At 40.5% G+C, this 17,833-nt stretch overlaps 1 pseudogene; it reads left to right on the top strand.

The window, feature by feature from the left end:
• Positions 1 to 14,431: 14,431 nt before the first annotated feature.
• LOC136315254 (cleavage and polyadenylation specificity factor subunit 6 pseudogene) lies at positions 14,432 to 16,146 on the top strand (annotated as a pseudogene).
• Positions 16,147 to 17,833: the final 1,687 nt, after the last annotated feature.

Raw genomic sequence — 17,833 nt, 5'->3', positions numbered from 1 at the left:
CTTTCTGGAATGATCAACGGTAATGTTCAGATAGTGTGGGTAAGGAAGTCTTTCTTTGAAAGAATAGTCTTTCTTTGTTTCAGTGGAAATGGAGGTACAAGTAAATTCAGTACTTGCCTCCTCCCACAACCACATCAAAATTACAACCAAACTACAGAACAATCATCACTCAGAAACACCTGAAACTAGCTAAATGAAAGTGCTACAACTAAGGATTTAAAGAAGCCACATCAAGACTGGTAGGGTGGGCAGAGATGCGGAATGGGCTAGTCTCACACCCATGTGTGGTGGGTAAAAATATGGAAAGATATCTTGCCTGTGGTGATCCCCCTTAAGGAGTAGGGGTCCAAGCCCCACACCAGATCCCCCAACCCAGGGTTCCAGTGCCAGGAAAAGAAGTCCCCATAACTTCTGGCAATAAAACCCAATGGGGATTGTGGCTGAGAAAGGCAAAGAGCTGCTAGAGTCCGAAGCAGTTCCTCTTAAAGTGCTCATGAATGGACTCACTCAGACTCACTACCTCTGAGTTCCAGCTCAGATCACTTAGTAAGTTATATAATGTCAAAGTGCCATGGTGTACACCTGAAACTAATATAATATTGTATGCCAACTGTAATTGAAAAATAAAAAATGATTTAAAATTTTTTTTAAATTCAGTATTCTTTTTCCACCTTTTTCAAGTAAGAGGAGGGGAGATAGAGAAACAGATTCTTGAATATGCCCCAACCAGGACCCACCTGGCAACCCCATCTGGAGCCAATGCTTTACCCATCTGGGACCATGCTAGCAACCTAACTATTTTTAGCGCTAGGGGCCAATGCACTTATATCAATCAAGCCATGTCTGAAGGAGGGGAAGAAAAAGAGAAAGAAAGGGGGATAAACAGATGGTCACTTCTCCTGTGTGCCCTGACTGGGACTTGAACCCAGGCCATCCATAGGACAGGCTGATGCTCTACCACTGAGACAATTGGCCAGGGCCTCAATGGGTCTTAAGCAGTTATTAATGCAGGGTCTGCCCAGAATCTTACCATCCATTCCCATCCAACACACACATATTCAGTGTCATGTGTCCCCTGGCCCATGTCTATTCAGAGGGCCAGTCTGGTGGTACATTGGGGTCTTCCCTATCAGCAAAGAAATTGTAGACATAATCTGTAGCTCTGGCTCATTGTCCACTGTACGTCAGGGAAACTAGGCACTTCTGGGAGCAATTGGTGAGAGTTTCCCTGCTTAATCCCTCTGTGTATGCCCTAACTAGCTCTTGTGCCCTGGTTTCTGGTGTATAGTTTTCCACCTAGTTCCCAGGTAGGAGCTAACCCACCCCTACACTGTAGATAGTAGGCTGAAGCCTGACGTCTCAGTGGATTCTTGTAGCTGGAACTGTTTATCTTCTTGCTCATATATCTTGATCTCCTTCTAGGATGACCTAGTGGGTTCCCATCAGATGGTAAAAGCTTTAGTCTCCCAGAAGCCTTTCTTTTTCCATTATACACCTCTCTCCCACCTTAGATTTTAATACACTCCTGCTAAAATTTGAATATGTCCTACCCATTGGATTCCAGTATCCTAGATAGTCAGTCCTTCCCTGGGAGGAAAATTAGATTGGCCCAGTGGCCCCAGGAAAATTTCCTTGACCTCTTCCCCATACTCATCCACTTCTACATGAGCAAGAGGTGGAAATGTTGCACCATTTAAGGGGAAGAAATCTGTTCAGAAATCCTAAGGACTATAAGGATTGTCTAATTCAAGTGTACCACCTCAAGTATGCCAACAAAAAGAGCCTAACTGAACCCTTGCTGATTAATCCTAATGTTCTCTATCACTTACAAAGAAGAGGAAGACATTTGAGTGAGGAAGAAACTTACTTTTTCTCTTGTAGATTTTGATCAAAACTTTTCCTTCACACGGCCCTTTCAAATCATGTGCTGATTTTCATCTGCATGTTGTGCAGTATGCTCTCCAGAACACACGAGAAGGAAGAGCTTAGATTGAAATTTATGCTGATTTCATTGTAAAACTGCATTATTTTCATTCCCTCCCATCCCTATGTATCTAAAGTAACTGTGTACCCTGACCTGTGGTGGCGCAGTGGATAACGCGTCGACCTGGAAATGCTGAGGTCGCCGGTTCGAAACCCTGGGCTTGCCTGGTCAAGGCACATATGGGAGTTGATGCTTCCAGCTTCTCCCCCCTTCTCTCTCTCTGTCTCTCTCTCTGTCTCTCTCTCCTCTCTAAAAATGAATAAAGAAAAAAAAAGATTAAAGTAATTAATCAGATTTATTCTTAAAATTTGTGTCTCAAAACCAGATTATATACCTACTTTAAAAGAGGGGAGGTTGAGTTCTTAGAAATTAATCCATTTTTTTATATAAACTCCTTTTTCTTACCAGCTTTCTAACCTTCCTAGTCTCATTCTGAAAGTGAGGATGGATGATATCAGCATGGCTTTTGAACTACCTGATTCCATTAACTGTGTTTTGTGCTTTTCCCACAAAATATGTATGCAAATTCTTTACTCCTCAAAATGCAGACCTGATACCTTTTTCTCAACTGTAAACCATCAAACACTCAAGAACCCATAATCGCCTCTTCTCAGTCAAGTGTATCTTGGCACTACCAAAAACTCTGTCTTAGAAACAAATTTCCCTTTAAGCCTAATTTACATGGAATAAAGAGCCTTGGGTAGCATGCTGTTGAAACTCGTTCAATCTCATGTTTGCCTGAGAAAGGGCATTTACTCTTGACATTTTTGAAGATACTCGTTTTACAACCCAATTTTCACAATCAAATAATCACCATCTGTGTTGTCCAGTTTAAAATGATCATAGAAAGCAAGTGCAGGTTCTTTTTTCTCTTCCGTGGTTTTCTTTCTTTTGTTTATTTTCTTTTTGGTGGGAGCATAATTTCACTTAGTATTCCGTTTCTAAGTACTGTTCCTTTTTATGAAAAGAAGGAGAAAGGGAGGTAACAAGCCCTAGCAAGCTTTTTCTCATGGAATATCAGCATTATTTTTGTTGTGTTGTTGTACCACTTTTGTTACACATTTCACTATATACCACCAAGTCAAAAATAAAATCAATTGTTATCAGAATTTGAGATTCTTTCATGTCTGAAAGCCAACTTAGTCAGCCTATTATATTTGGTTCATAACTCAATGCACTTTAAAAATATTCTAATGGTGTGTTAATTTCATAATAGTCCTGAGTTCTCCCAACTCAAGGGAACATCTCCAGATAAAACACTGATACCTTCGGAAACCCTGAAATCCAGTTACTTTCCCTTTTGCAACACTCATCACATTTAAAATTATCTGTTCTTACTAACTGTTAAGTACCACATCTGTTTTATCCACTCCTGGAGGTACAGGGCTTCCTTGCATTGTATTTGACACTTTCAATGTGCCCTGTAAGCATTTTGTAACTGTATTAAATCAATGCATGAATGTTGATTTTTCTTTTCTTTCTCTCATAAAAGGGAATCTGAGTCCATCATGCCATAAAAATCTCCATCACAAGAATCATTATCCCTCATAGACCCAAAAAGAGAGCACTAAAAATATTTTGTACAAAAGGCAGAATGATTTTCTGAGAAAAATAGATTTTTAAAGTTAGAACTTATACTGATAATAAGGCATAAAAATGGGGAGAAATCATCAATGAACAACTAAGGTGTCACAACAAAAAACTAATGATTGATGCTTCTCATCTCTCTCCATTCCTGTCTGTCTGTCCCTATCTTCCCTCTCTCTGACTCTCTGTCTCTGTTTTTAAAAAAAATTGAGAGAAATCTGATATTCTACTCAATGATAGAATTTCATTAAACTTTCCAGTCTCAGCTAACTTGACCACATTTAAGGGTCGGTCTGGTCAAAAATATTGTTCAATGAATTTGCATTTATTTTGAGATGGTGCTAACACAAGCCAAACAGAAAAGAGCAAATATAAAATTCAATCTATTACCACCCTGCATGAAGTGTTCACAGGAGCTGGTGACCATTCCACAGTAAACAGACATCACACCAAGACAGGCAGGACGGAGATGGGAACCATATGTATTTGTATTAGAATAACACAGTTTATCTCCACAGGTGAGAGGAAGTGCCGATGGGAGCAAATACTGTGTGTCACTAAAGTTAAACCAAACACATATTAAGACCTCTGTTTTTATCTTTGTTGAAGGAAAGACAAAGATGTTGGGCAACTGGAATAAGTAAGTACCTCTCTGTTCTCAGAGAGAGCAGCATGTTGTAGACTACATATTGCCCCATTTGGACCGACCTCTGTGTGAGCACATCTGGAGAAGTGAAGCAGTTTAACATCTGTGCTTCTATAAATTAGAGTTATTGTTGAATCCTCATCAGTGACCACGCATGGGTTTCTATTAATAAACCACATGACTTATTTTAACTATTATTTTTATCTTATATTTCGGTTAGGATTTCCCTCACCAAAACAAAGTCTCATAGTATCAGGTCTCTAAGTAGTTCTTCCACAGGTACTGGCTAAATCTAGAAAGTATAAAAGACCCAAATTTACTGGAATGTGTAGCATCCTTTCATAAGATAAAAATAATTGCCTCATTTCAGGAAGATTGGACTCACTATATTTATTGCACATCGGCCTTCAGCACATGAACTCACAATATCTACTTCTATAACAGCACAGACATCAGAAAAAACACACGGATGCTCTCACACTTTAAAATACAGATTCATAGTACAAAGAACATATCCATGTGCCAGTTTTTATATGCCATTTTTTATGGCAAGATGAGACTAACGTATCAGAGCAAAAGTGAATTGGAATGGAAATGAACATGTTCGACCACCAGTTGTTGAATCAAAGTCTAGTGTCTCAATGGCTTTCTCAGAGCTTCTCCACCATCTCGTGCTGTGAACGTTCACAGTAACCATATACCTATGGTTTTTTCCCTGAATGAATTATTAATTTAGTTATAATATAAAAATCAAACACCTTCTTATTGGTGTATCAGGGTCATGCTGGCTATCGTGAAAAATAAGCCGCAAAATTTTAGGGGTTTGACACAATAGAATTTACTTCTCATTCATCTAAGAGTTCAGTGAAGATTCTCTTAATCATTTGGGTATTTTCCCTCCATATGGCAAATTTTTTTTTTTGTGACAAAGACAGAGAGACAGGTAGTGACAGACAGATAGGAAGGGAGAGAGATGAGAAGCATCAATTCCATCAATTCTTCATGGCAGCTCCTTAGTTGTTCATTGATTACTTTCTCATATGTGCCTTGACTGGGGGGCTATAGCATAGTGAGTGACCCCTTGCTCAAGCCAGTGACCTTTGGGCTCAAGCCAGCAACCATGGAGTCATGTCTATGATCCCACACTCAAGCCAGCAACCATGGAGTCATGTCTATGATCCCACACTCAAGCCAGCAACCATGACATCATGACTATGATCTCACACTCAAGCCAGTAACCCTGCATTCAAGCCCAATGAGCCCGCACACAAACTGTTGACCTCGAGGTTTTGAACCTGGGTCTTCCATGTCCTAGTACAATGCTTTATCCACTGTGCCACCACCTAGTCAGGCCAGATGGCAATTTAGGGACCCAGGTCCTTCCTTCTGTATTGCCACCATTCCTCAGGGCTGTGGAGACTTCTGCTTCCAGCCAGGGGAAGGAAAAAAGGGTGAGTAGAGAAACCTCTACCTACTTGAAAACCTCAGCCTGTTGGTGACTAGATATTTCCTTTATTCATGTTTATTTAGAAAGAATCAGACATGTGGCCAGTCAAGGATGCAAGAGAGACTAGATAGTTGTCTCCTAGCAACAACTCCCCATTATAAAAAGAGGGATACAAATAATATTTTGATAAACCACCTATATTTTGGTGTCTGACATAAATCAATCCTGGTCTTCCCTTTAATTTCCAAGAGATTTAATTGTTGGCAAGGTCAATTAGAGGCAGAGAGTAAGTGGAATCTAGGGTATTTATATCTCCTGTTTCTTTACCCACATAATGTCTTGGGGACCAGATTCATTTACAAATTGGTATTTTAAGTAATGATTCAAAGGGTGGTCAAATGTCCAAATGTACCTTTACCAATTTCTGTTGGATGTTCTTCAGAACCCTGGAATAACTTCTGCAGTTAAAAGTTATGTGTTTTACATTGTTCTGCACCTGAACTTGGAAGGGTTTGTAGTGAATGCATCCTGCAAACAAAAAAGGGATCATTAGTTATAGGTTCAGGGTAGCTATAAAGAAAAGGTACTTGCTTGCTTTTGCTCATTCTCACAAAAGAGCTGCCCAAGCCCTAATGTCACTTGGCCCAATTAAATATATAAATGGTAAGGGGCCAAGTTAATTATAGCTCTAGGGAACTGGACTAGGCCAGGCTAGACACAGAGGAGCAGGAAGAATGGCCAAAATGTACCCTTTGCTTTGAGTCCAAACAAAGCCTGTGCTTTCACTTGCCCTTAAGGGGAATATTCTGATTTGGATGTGAGGTGGAACCATCCTGAAGAGCCTTGGCTCTTGATCCTTATTATGGAAAAATTGGATGAATATTAACCAAACCTGAAAAGAGAGCTAGCTGAAATAAGGATCATTACAGTATACTGAGAGGCAGATGCAAAATGCTAGCCATTTAAATTCTTTATGTCCCAAAAGAAAGGTCACAAATGGGGAGTTCTTGAGTGAGAGCCACTCTTCAAGGAAACTCTCCTAGGAAAAGTGCAATGCCGTATAAGGGATATTTACATTTAAGCCAACAACTATCCTTTCCATTGGGTTAGCGGCTCTTAGAGAGCATCTCGGAAGTTCTGCCCCTCACCCCTTCTGCTGATTAGGCTGCTCTGTGCAACAAGAGCTCTGCCCTGAAGGAGTGTCTGCAAAGCAGTTAGTGCGTCCAGATGTGGACACTTCCTTAAAGGTGAAGTACAACAGGGGGGGGAGATTAATCTGCAGTGTGCACTGAAGTCAGACTCTCAGTAACCCAGCGATGTGTTAAATGAAAAGGAAAAGATGCCGTTGAATTTTATCTCCAAGTGGTATCATTATTTCCAACTAACTTACTCCTTCAGGCAACCCAGATAGTTTGTTTTCCTGAAGCCCTTTCCCAACATCGCACACACCCTCCTCTGGCTAGAACCAGAGTAATGACAGCAGCTGAAAAAACATTCCGTCCTGGGGAAAGAGAAAGGAGGGCTGCTGATTACTGACGGGTGAGGATGGCAGGTCGCTGCACGAGGCACCCTCCGCATCGGGGGAAGGGGGTGTAGTGGGGACAAAGAGCTTTCTCTTGGTTCTGAGAATCACAGCGGGGTCAAGTTCAGGAAGGTGTTCTTGGAAAAGCAGAAAATAAAATTCTCCGTGCTATGTATATTGTAGCTAGAATGCGATATTTCCTTCCACTGGTTAAATTGGGATTTTTGTTTTATGTGCTTTGGATTTAGCTCCTGGGTGCTCTCTGCTCAGTTTAAAAGGGTTTCCATCTCCACATTGTCATACATGGAAAAAATATACTGAGGTAGTGCACCGTACATCGTGACTTTTATTTTGCTGTCAGGCTGCAAGTTACAATATAGTTGTGTGCATTAAAGACTCAAGGGCTTTGAAAAGGGAAAGGACCCCTTCATATGCCATAAAGAAAACTACAGCCTGAGAGGAAAGAGCTGGAAACAGCCACCGCCTTCTTATTCAAGTCAACTGCACATCCCTGGTTTCAGCGACAGCTCCAGTTGCTTGTCATTACATTCCTTTCAATAAAGGCCCTTTATTCAAAGCACAACTAAAACAAGTTTTTGTCCAATGTCATGGATTGATTTTTTTGTTTGTTCAGAAAATGCACTCATTTATATATAAGCTTTGAGTGGTTTTGTGTTCTTTTCCATGGACTTCCAGGGTCCCTGTTCACTCAGTGTCCTGGTCATCCATGAGACTAAACCACAAGCTTGTCCGGCAGCCGCCACAGAGAGGGGTGCTGTCAGGCCCCGGACATAACCCCTGGAGCTCGCCATGTGCTCACCACCTGAACGAATGGCTCCACATAAACATGGCATGTCTGGGGACTTGACCAGATGTTGCCTGAGTCTGGAATTGTTTTTTATTATCTTAAGCCTTAATACTAACCATATACAGTTGGCTCCTAGGGAAGTAGGGGGAGGGAGAGCAACAAGAGAGGTGGGGGAGGAAGGGAAGACATGAAGCTCTGTTGAAGGAAGGCATCAACCCCTGGAGGCTGAAACCAACTCATTCACCACCAGTGAACTTTGGTCTCCATTCCCCTGAGAGCTAATGCTCAGTGTGGATTGCAGGCAGCCTCTGGGTGTCACCCAACCTGGGAGTTCTGTCAGAGATGTCACATACAGGAAGATCATATGCACAAAGCAGGTCCTTGAACGCCGTGTGTAGACACACTGGTATTAAAGGGAGGGGAGCTAAGTGAGATTAATTCAGAGTTTACACAAAAAACTAGCAATCTGTCACTTACCTAAATTCATGAAAATAAAGCCGACAGACAAGTAAGTATGCATCTCAGCCAGCAAGCTACAAGTTGCCAGTCTTTTCTGTTCTGTAACAGGATTTTTAGGAAGATAAACTATTGTGTGAAGGTGTTGGGGACTGGAGCCAAACAGAATAAGGCAATGGCAGGAAAGGAGGGTAATGTGTGTTTGGGGCTTTATTTTACCTTTAGTTCTTCTGAAAGAGGGCCTTGAAGTTTTTTCTCACACCTTTCCCTTGGCTTTCAGATTCAAAGGCACCCAAAAGAGAGCACACCGAGCACTGAGACTAGTTTTATTTACACCACCAGTCCATTTAGAACTCCCATTTTATTCGTTGTGATTTGATTGTTTGGTCACGCCTCCTAATAAGTGAAATGTTACACTGGAGTATTTGTTTCAACCTTACAGCTTCAGATACAGTAAGTTGCTGAATGATGTTTGCTAATGGCACACATTCGATAATTCCTATAATGTGAAATCTCAGCCAGATTTAATGTTTCATTTCCCTGGGATTCACTCTGAAATTATTACAGACATTATGTATTCCACTCCCTGGACTTGGAATTAATTTCAAAACAGAGTAAAAGTGCATCCATTTGGGTTCCTTAGGGGAGTTCAGATCAGTAACATCCCATTTATCCTCAAGTTTCTGAAGTTTAAAATATCTTTCACTTTATTGCATTTGATCTGGGTTTAGTAGCTACATGACACTGTTACCTAGCACCTTATTTTTATTTTTGTTTTTGATCTTGGGCATGCCATTATTTGATGAGTTCATACTCTTGCAAAACTATATTGATTCTCCGAGGCTTTATCTGCCTAGCTCAAAAGTACCTTTTGTGTGGCTATCATTATACAAAACTATTGCCAATGTGCAATGGTATGGCAAACAAAAACATTGAATAGTTACATCTACATCTTCTGTTTATGAATATCTGCCATAGAAACAATTTACGACATACATTGCTTTGATTAATCAATCAGTGCATTGGCTACACCTCCAATATCTGGCCAAAGTAGAAAGCTCAGTGGCTGGAAAACCTCCAAACATTATGGAATAAAAAAACCAGATCTGTTAGGTTGCTATCCAAAAATTCTCAGACAATAAATCTTTCATTTGCGATCTTGGCAACTCTGACCAAATTTGAATTAAAAGAATATTTTCCATGCAAAGCTTTGAAAGGATTTGCCTCCTGAACAGTTTTAAAATTTTAACCTCTAGCTGAGGCACACTTCCTCCAATACAAAAGAAAATGGAATGGAAAAAAAAAATCAAGGGATTAATTCACAAATTTTACCCAAAAATGAATGACAGCTGTTTGGGAGTTCAATGCACTGATGTCCCATTAGGTTCAAAACATCCTGGGTCTTGCAATTATCTCGTAGATTTCATAAAACCTGGTTAGTAAAAACTTCACCCCCATAGTCTGGTCTCAGCCACTGAACTCACACACCGATACTATATAGAACTGCTTCAAATGAATTCTTCAACAGGAAGAGAAGTCAAGTGGTTCATTTTTCCCAGAATGTTTCACTTTTTTCAATCTATCTCTCTATCCCCCATGGCAGGTAGGAGGGTTGGTTAGACATGATATCTATGTTTTAGTTTGAAGTAAATGGAACAATAGATGGAGTGCGCCTAGAAGTTTGCTAGACATGATAGAACACAAGCTTTAGAAATTGACAGCTGCTTTATACCCATAAACATCTTTCTTGTCTCTGTGTCCTTGGTGCGTAGTTCAGGATTAGAAATATAAGAAATGTGCAGATAAGATTTTTTTTCCCTTTTTTCCTCCAAACAATAATGGCTTTGTCTTGTTCTTCTTGTACACACATTTTATGTGCATACATTTTCATAGTTGAGGAAAATAAAAATGAAGAAAAAATGTTTAAAGAAAAAAAAATCAAAACTAATGAAAAATTCACCAGCCACATATGTCCACGATGAGTGTGTAGGTGAATACCTTCCAGAAGACTCAATATGTCTATAACACATACTCACCTTGTGCCTAAATGGAATTAAGCTCCCATTCAGTCTTCTGCTTTTTGCCCTTAACAATATGGTGGGGAGATCTTGCAATGTCGGTGAGCACAGATTTGTATCATTCTTTTGAAGTGCTGCATCAGGTTCTCTTCCATGAATATACCATAATGCATTTGACTTAAGCTCTTTTTTGGGTCATTTCCTTATTTCATTACCATCAATAATATTATAATAAATACCTTTATGCATGTCATTTAGATTTTTTTTAATGAAATTTGGGTACATATTACAAAATTATCTTCCAGAAATGTAGCAATTTTTGCCTCTTGTCAGCTTATTAAAATTTGCATTTCTCCACACCCTTACTAACTCTGGGAGCATCCATCATTAAATGTTCCAATATTTTGGCAAAAAATATATTTTAATTTTAAGTTTGGGGGCTTACTAAAATAAAGTTTTTGTATTTGGAAATATTATGATTAAGAGCCTATCATTCCCCAGGCATTATGATATATCCTGGGGCCATAAAAGTGTATTAAACAAATATAGTCCTTGTCCTTGTACAGTTTACTAATTCTAATGAAGACACGGATGATAAAAAATAAAATAAATAAGTAAATATCAATGGCAAAAGTGTCTAGGAAGGAAAGACGCATTGTGTTATGATAAAGTGTAGTGCTTGTAGACACTAAGAGTCCCAGCTAAGAAAATGACATTGAAAACAAAAGTAGTCCAATGGCATGCCTGGAAAATGACCAGTGCCTCTGTGGTTAGGAAATAGTGGGGGGGGGGGGGGAGAAGAAGAAGGTCATGCCATCAGTTTAGAAAGGGGGTCAGGACTCAGGTAGTGTAAGGCATGGAGGGTTTGGAGGACTTTCAATTTTTTGAAAGTCCAGCAAGAAGTCACTGAAGGGTCCAAAGCAGGAGACTGACATAACCTAATTTATATGTTTAAAAGAAGTGGACAGGAAGGGATATGGGGAACTGCAGTGGATCAGGTACAAGCCCAGGACTAGGTCCATGGAGATGGGGAGGAGGGACAGGCTCCAGATACATTTGGAGCTAGAAATAGTGATGGCTGGTGAAGGTGGGAAGTGAAGTTTAAGTATGAGAAAGGATGACATCTGTATTTCTGATTTGAGCAGCTGAATAAATGATGATGACATTTGCTGAGATGAGGAAGGCTGAAGGGGAACAAGTATGGTGGTAAATCAGGAATTTCATGTTAGTATTATTTATAACAGTAAAAGTCAGAAACATACTAAATTTACAGCAATTGAGGTGGTTAGATAAGTAATGTTATAAACATATATTATGCCTTCCATAAAACTCATGATATTGAAGAACGGTTATATAGGAAAACATTCATAATATGTTAAGTGCAAAAAACCACAATACTGTTTATACAGAATGATCTATACAAACACAGGAGTAGATATAAATTAGAGATAGAGATAAAAATAGTAGAATGAAATACACTAAAATGTTCATAATGATTGTATCTTGATAGTGAAATTACAAGTAATTTTTAATATTTTCTTGATGTTTTATTTTCCAAGTATCCTCTAATAAGCATATATGACTATCATCATCACACCAAAAAAGTCATTAAAAACAATCAATTGACCAGCAGCAAAACACAATCTAGATTTGGCTCACATCATAAGTAAAACACACAACCCATAAACAGATAAAACACATTGTTGTCAGAGCTGAAGGCCTTGAAGATTACTGCTATTCTATTTATAGACACATGTTTTGTCAGATGAAATATATGTATATTCCCAGGCTAATTAATGGAAGACTTAAGACTAGAATCCAAGTCTTCAGATTCACAGACAAGTGCTTTTTCTGCTAGACACAAAATTCATCTCAGCCTCAGGCTTGCTCATCGGATATCATCATGAACCCTGAGACCAGCCGAGAATTCTGACAATTGCTCAGGGCCAACCCTGATCACAGATAAAGTAGGAGACCCTAACGTCGTATAATTTCAGGGGCAGCTAGCATTTTCATCCATCTTCTGCCCCTCTTCCATCTGCTTAGTTAACACCTGAAGTCCTTTTATTCCGCAATCAGAAATAAGGAGTACAAGTATATAAATATCTAATCATATGTTGTACAGCTGAAACTAATATACTATTGTATGTCAATGGTAATTGAAAAATGAAAAAAGAGGCCCTGGCCAGTTAGCTCAGTGGTAGAGCATTGGCCCAGTGTGTGTATATCCCAGGTTTGATTCCCAGTCAGGGCACACAGAAGAAACACTGATCTGCTTCTCCATCCCCTCTTACTTCTCTCTCTCTCTCTCTCTCTCTCTCTCTCTCTCTCTCTCTCTCTCTCTCCCTTTTGCAGCCATAGCTCAATTGGAGTGAGTTGGCCCCAGGCACTGAAAATGGCTCCATGGTCTCCACCTCGGGCACTAAGAAGAGGTCGGTTGCTGAGCAATGGAGCAACACCCCAGATGGGCAGAGCATCGCTCCCTAGTGGGCTTGCTGGGTAGACCCTAGTCAAGATGCATGCAGAAGTCTGTCTCTGCCTCCCTTCCCCTCACTGAATAAAATAAAATAAAATAAATGAAAAAAGAAATGACTTACAAAGTACATATTGTGGGAGAAGTAACCCTTGGTTTAAATTCACCTGAAATGTTCAGATCTTTTATCAAATACTTTCCTGAGAAAGTTTTGAAACCTGAATACCAAATGCCTAAAAGTTAGCGAGGTAACACTTGGGAGAAATGGTCAAGGGAACAAATATTTAAAGAATATTTCTGCCTGACCAGGCGGTGGCGCAGTGGATAAAGTGTCTGACTGGGATGCAGAGGACCCAGGTTCAAGACCCCAAGGTCGCCAGCTTGAGCACGGGCTCATCTGGCTTGTGCAAAGCTCACCAGGTTGGACCCAAGGTCGCTGGCTCGAGCAAAGGGTTACTCAGTCTGCTGAAGGCCCACGGTCAAGGCACATATGAGAAAGCTATCAATGAACAACTAAAGTGTTGCAACGAAAAATTGATGATTGATGCTTCTCATCTCTCTCTCTGTTTCTGTCTGTCTGTCCCTGTCTATTCCTCTCTCTGACTCTGTCTCTGTTAAAAAAAAAAAAAAAAAAAAAGAATATTTCTGTGTACTGGTCACTGGGATAGTTGTTGTACATATACCCCAACAAAGCAGGATTATTATTCCCAATTGGCATTCATTCATTCATTCATTAAACAAATATTTATTAAGCATGTGCTATAATTGCTCAGCACTCTTGTAGTTCCTGGAAATACTGCAAAAGTCAAAGCAGGCAAAGATCCTGCTCTCACAGAGCTAATTCAAGGTACTTGGGGGAGACAGACAACACATATTTTTTAAATAAATGTATCAGCAGATGGTGATAAGTGCTAAGACAAAAAGTAAAACAGAGTAAAAGGATAGCAAGTGAGAGGCTATAAAAAGTATGTCAAGCTTATACAGCTGGCAAGTGCTGAGCTAGGACCAAATTCAGGTCTGCTAGTCTCCTAAATGTCTGCTCATCCCCTTTGCACTCCTGTCTCCCTGAACAAATACATTCCACCTGACCATTCTGCCTGGTGCTACCTTGTCAATGACCCCCAAATATCCTTATGGGTAGGCCCTCTGTAAACAATTGTCAGTCTACTGAGTCAGGTAAAATCCATTTCCTGGTAATTGTTCAGCATGATTGGTTTCTGTTTGTGCAAGATTCAAAGCTCCTTTAATCCTGGTAACTTCCAAAAACAAAAACAAAAAACCTCAGCCCATCAGTGAAATGGAATTAAATATCCCCTGAAATTTTTGGAGCTCTGGATTCCACTAAATGCAAACAACATAAATTTCTATTTCTCTAAAAAAGAAAACAAAAATGAGAATACACTGGAAACCTCAGTTACATGAGAGGTTTTTTTCTCCCTTAAAAAAAAAAATATTGGGCAGGAGGCAGCGGCGGCCGAGGCTGAGGGAAGATGGCGGACGGTGTGGACCACATAGACATTTACGCGGATGTGGGCAAAGAGTTCAATCAGGAAACTGAATATGGTGGGCATGATCAGATAGATTTGTATGATGATGTCATCTCTCCATCTGCAAATAATGGAGATGCCCCAGAAGACCGGGATCACATGGATACCCTCCCACCAACTGCTGGTGATGATGTGGGTAAAGGAGCAGCACCAAAAGTGGTCTATACATATACTGGAAAGAGAATTGCATTATACATTGGAAATCTAACATGGTGGACAACAGATGAAGACTTAACTGAAGCAGTTCATTCTTTGGGAGTAAATGATATTTTGGAGATAAATTTTTTTGAAAATCGGGCAAATGGCCAATCTAAGGGATTTGCCCTTGTTGGTGTTGGATCAGAAGCATCCTCAAAAAAGTTAATGGATTTATTGCCTAAAAGAGAACTTTATGGTCAGAATCCTGTTGTAACTCCACGCAATAAACAGTTCCTGAGTCAATTTGAAATGCAGTCCAGGAAAACTACACAGTCAGGACAAATGTCTGGGGAAGGTAAAGCTGGTTCTCCAGGAGGCAGTTCACGTGCAGCATTTCCACAAGGTGGTAGAGGACGGGGCCGTTTTCCAGGGGCTGTTCCTGGTGGGGACAGATTTCCTGGACCAGCAGGACCAGGAGGGCCACCCCCACCTTTTCCAGCTGGACAGACTCCACCACATCCACCTTTAGGTCCTCCAGGCCCACCTGGTCCACCAGGCCCTCCGCCGCCTGGTCAGGTTCTGCCTCCTCCTTTAGCTGGGCATCCTAATCGAGGAGATCACCCTCCACCACCAGTTCTTTTTCCTAGACAACCTTTTGGGCATTGGGTCTGCTTCCTCCTGGTCCTCCACCTCCAGTTCCAGGCTACGGCTCTCCTCCTGGTCCACCACCTCCACAACAGGGACCACCTCCACCACCAGGCCCCTTTCCACCTCGCCCACCTGGTCCTCTTGGGCACCCCTTACATTTGCTCCTCCTCCGCATCTTCCTGGACCACCTCCAGGTGCTCCACCGCCAGCTCCACATGTGAACCCTGCTTTCTTTCCTCCACCAACTAACAGCGGCATGCCTACATCAGATAGCCGGGGTCCACCACCTACAGATCCATATGGCCGACCTCCGCCATATGATAGGGGTGACTATGGGCCTCCTGGAAGGGAAATGGATACAGCAAGAACACCGATGAGTGAAGCTGAGTTTGAAGAAATTATGAATAGAAATAGGGCAATCTCAAGCAGTGCTATTTCAAGAGCTGTGTCTGATGCCAGTGCTGGTGATTCTGAAAGTGCTATTGAGACATTGGTAACTGCAATTTCTTTAATTAAACAATCCAAAGTATCTGCTGATGATCATTGCAAAGTTCTTATTAGCTCTTTGCAAGATTTCCTTCATGGAATTGAATCCAAGTCTTATGGTTCTAAATCAAGAAGACGTGAACGATCAAGAGAGAGGGACCATAAATCCCGTAGTAGGGATCATCATGATGATTATTACAGAGAGAGAAGCAGAGAATGAAGAGAGACACCAGGACCGGGACCGGGACCGGGATCGCGAGCGTGACCGTGACCGAGAGCGCGAGTATTGTCATCGTTAGAAGCTGAAGGAAAAGAAATACCTTCCAAGACAAAATAGTCTTCATGGGGGAAACATGACACTTGTCCAGCAATTTGATTCTTGTGACTGAACTGAACCTGTAAGGATTCATGGATGAAATGAACAGGAATAGATCTGAATAAGGCAAATCTGCATAAATGGTAAAATTTTATTATTTTTTAAAATTAAAAAAAAAAAAAGAAAAAAAATATTGGTATTCTGTTAAATAATTTTTACCCTAGCCAGTGGTCAGCAAACTCGTTAGTCAATAGAGCCAAATATCAAGAGTACAACGATTGAAACTTCTTTTGAGAGCCAATTTTTTAAAACTTAAACTATATAGGTAGGTACATTGTTATTAACTTAATTAGGGTGGAGTACCCTTTGTGGAAGAGCCACTCTCAAGGGGCCAAAGAGCCGCATGTGGCTCATGAGCCTCAGTTTGCCGACCAAGGCCCTAGGCCAGGGGTCCCCAAATTACAGCCCGCGGACGCATGCGGCCCCTGAGGCCATTTATTCGCCCTGCCACACTTCCGGAAGGGGCACCTCTTTCATTGGTGGTCAGTGAGAGTAAAATGCGGCATCGCTCAAGTACATTACTACTTCCGGTGATGTGGGACATATGCTTCACGGCTCCGGAAGCATGTCATATTACTTGTTACAACTAGCAGTGACAAATATGGAACCAGACATTGACCATCTCATTAGCCAAAAGCAGGCCCATAGTTCCCATGAAATTCTGGTCAGTTTGTTGATTTAAATTTACTTGTTCTTTATTTTAAATATTGTATTTGTTCCCGTTTTGGTTTTTTACTTTAAAATAAGATATGTGCAATGTGCATAGGGATTTGTTCATAGTTTTTTTTATAGTCCAGCCCTCCAACGGTCTGAGGGACAGTGAACTGGCCCCCTGTGTAAATAGTTTGGGGACCCCTGCCCTAGGCCAAGGGAAAAAAATTTTCTAGTGCGAACAGTAGGGAGAAAACAATGAAGCAAGGGTACTTTGTTATTGAACGCATTTTTACAAGTCTACAAAAATTCATCTTCAAAACATCTCACCTAAATACAATGCATTGAAAACACAATTTAAACCCACCAGTGGCATAATACCATGGTGAATTCAGTCCATCTGACTTTCCAGTTTCTTTATGGATAAATATAACCTGAGTATGAGTGGAGAGGCAATATAAGTCTCTACTGTATCTTAGCAAAAAGAAGAGCAGGGGAAAACAGGAAGAATATTCATTTTCATTTAGAGAAAATCAAACTAATCCAAGAACTTCACTGGCAGAAGTGAAATGAGTATTTCTATATCAAAGAGTTAGTGGAGTAGAGGGATTATTAGTCTATTGTCGAAGAAGGAAAGTAAACCCACTGGTGTCCAGAAGCACCCTTGTTCTCAACAATGCACTTGACTCTCAAAAACAAATAAGATTTGTCTCTGTACTTTTACTTAAAAAATAAAATACCCAAGACTAGATGATCTAAGACTCTCATTTGCTAAATATCAAATTATTAAAGCAAGCTTCCTAAATCATAAAGCTCCAGACAATTGTTTATATTTTTATTGACTATCAAGGGCCAGCCTAGGCTCTTCCTTGATTCAAACAAAATTCACTGTAGACAGTAACAGGCACAGGTCTTTCCAGGGACAGACTGCAACAGAATTAGGTTACTTCCTGCTTTGGTCCAGGGCCCAGCACATAGAGGCTGTTTTTGTAGGAAAACAAAACAAGATTTTTGTATTATCTGGAAACTCTCAGGATTAAGCTAAT

Source organism: Saccopteryx bilineata, chromosome 11 (assembly GCF_036850765.1).
Source record: "Saccopteryx bilineata isolate mSacBil1 chromosome 11, mSacBil1_pri_phased_curated, whole genome shotgun sequence".
In the NCBI taxonomy this organism is placed as follows: domain Eukaryota; kingdom Metazoa; phylum Chordata; class Mammalia; order Chiroptera; family Emballonuridae; genus Saccopteryx; species Saccopteryx bilineata.
The sequence above is the reverse complement of the archived record's forward strand: the minus strand, read 5'-3'. Positions and strand labels throughout refer to the sequence as shown.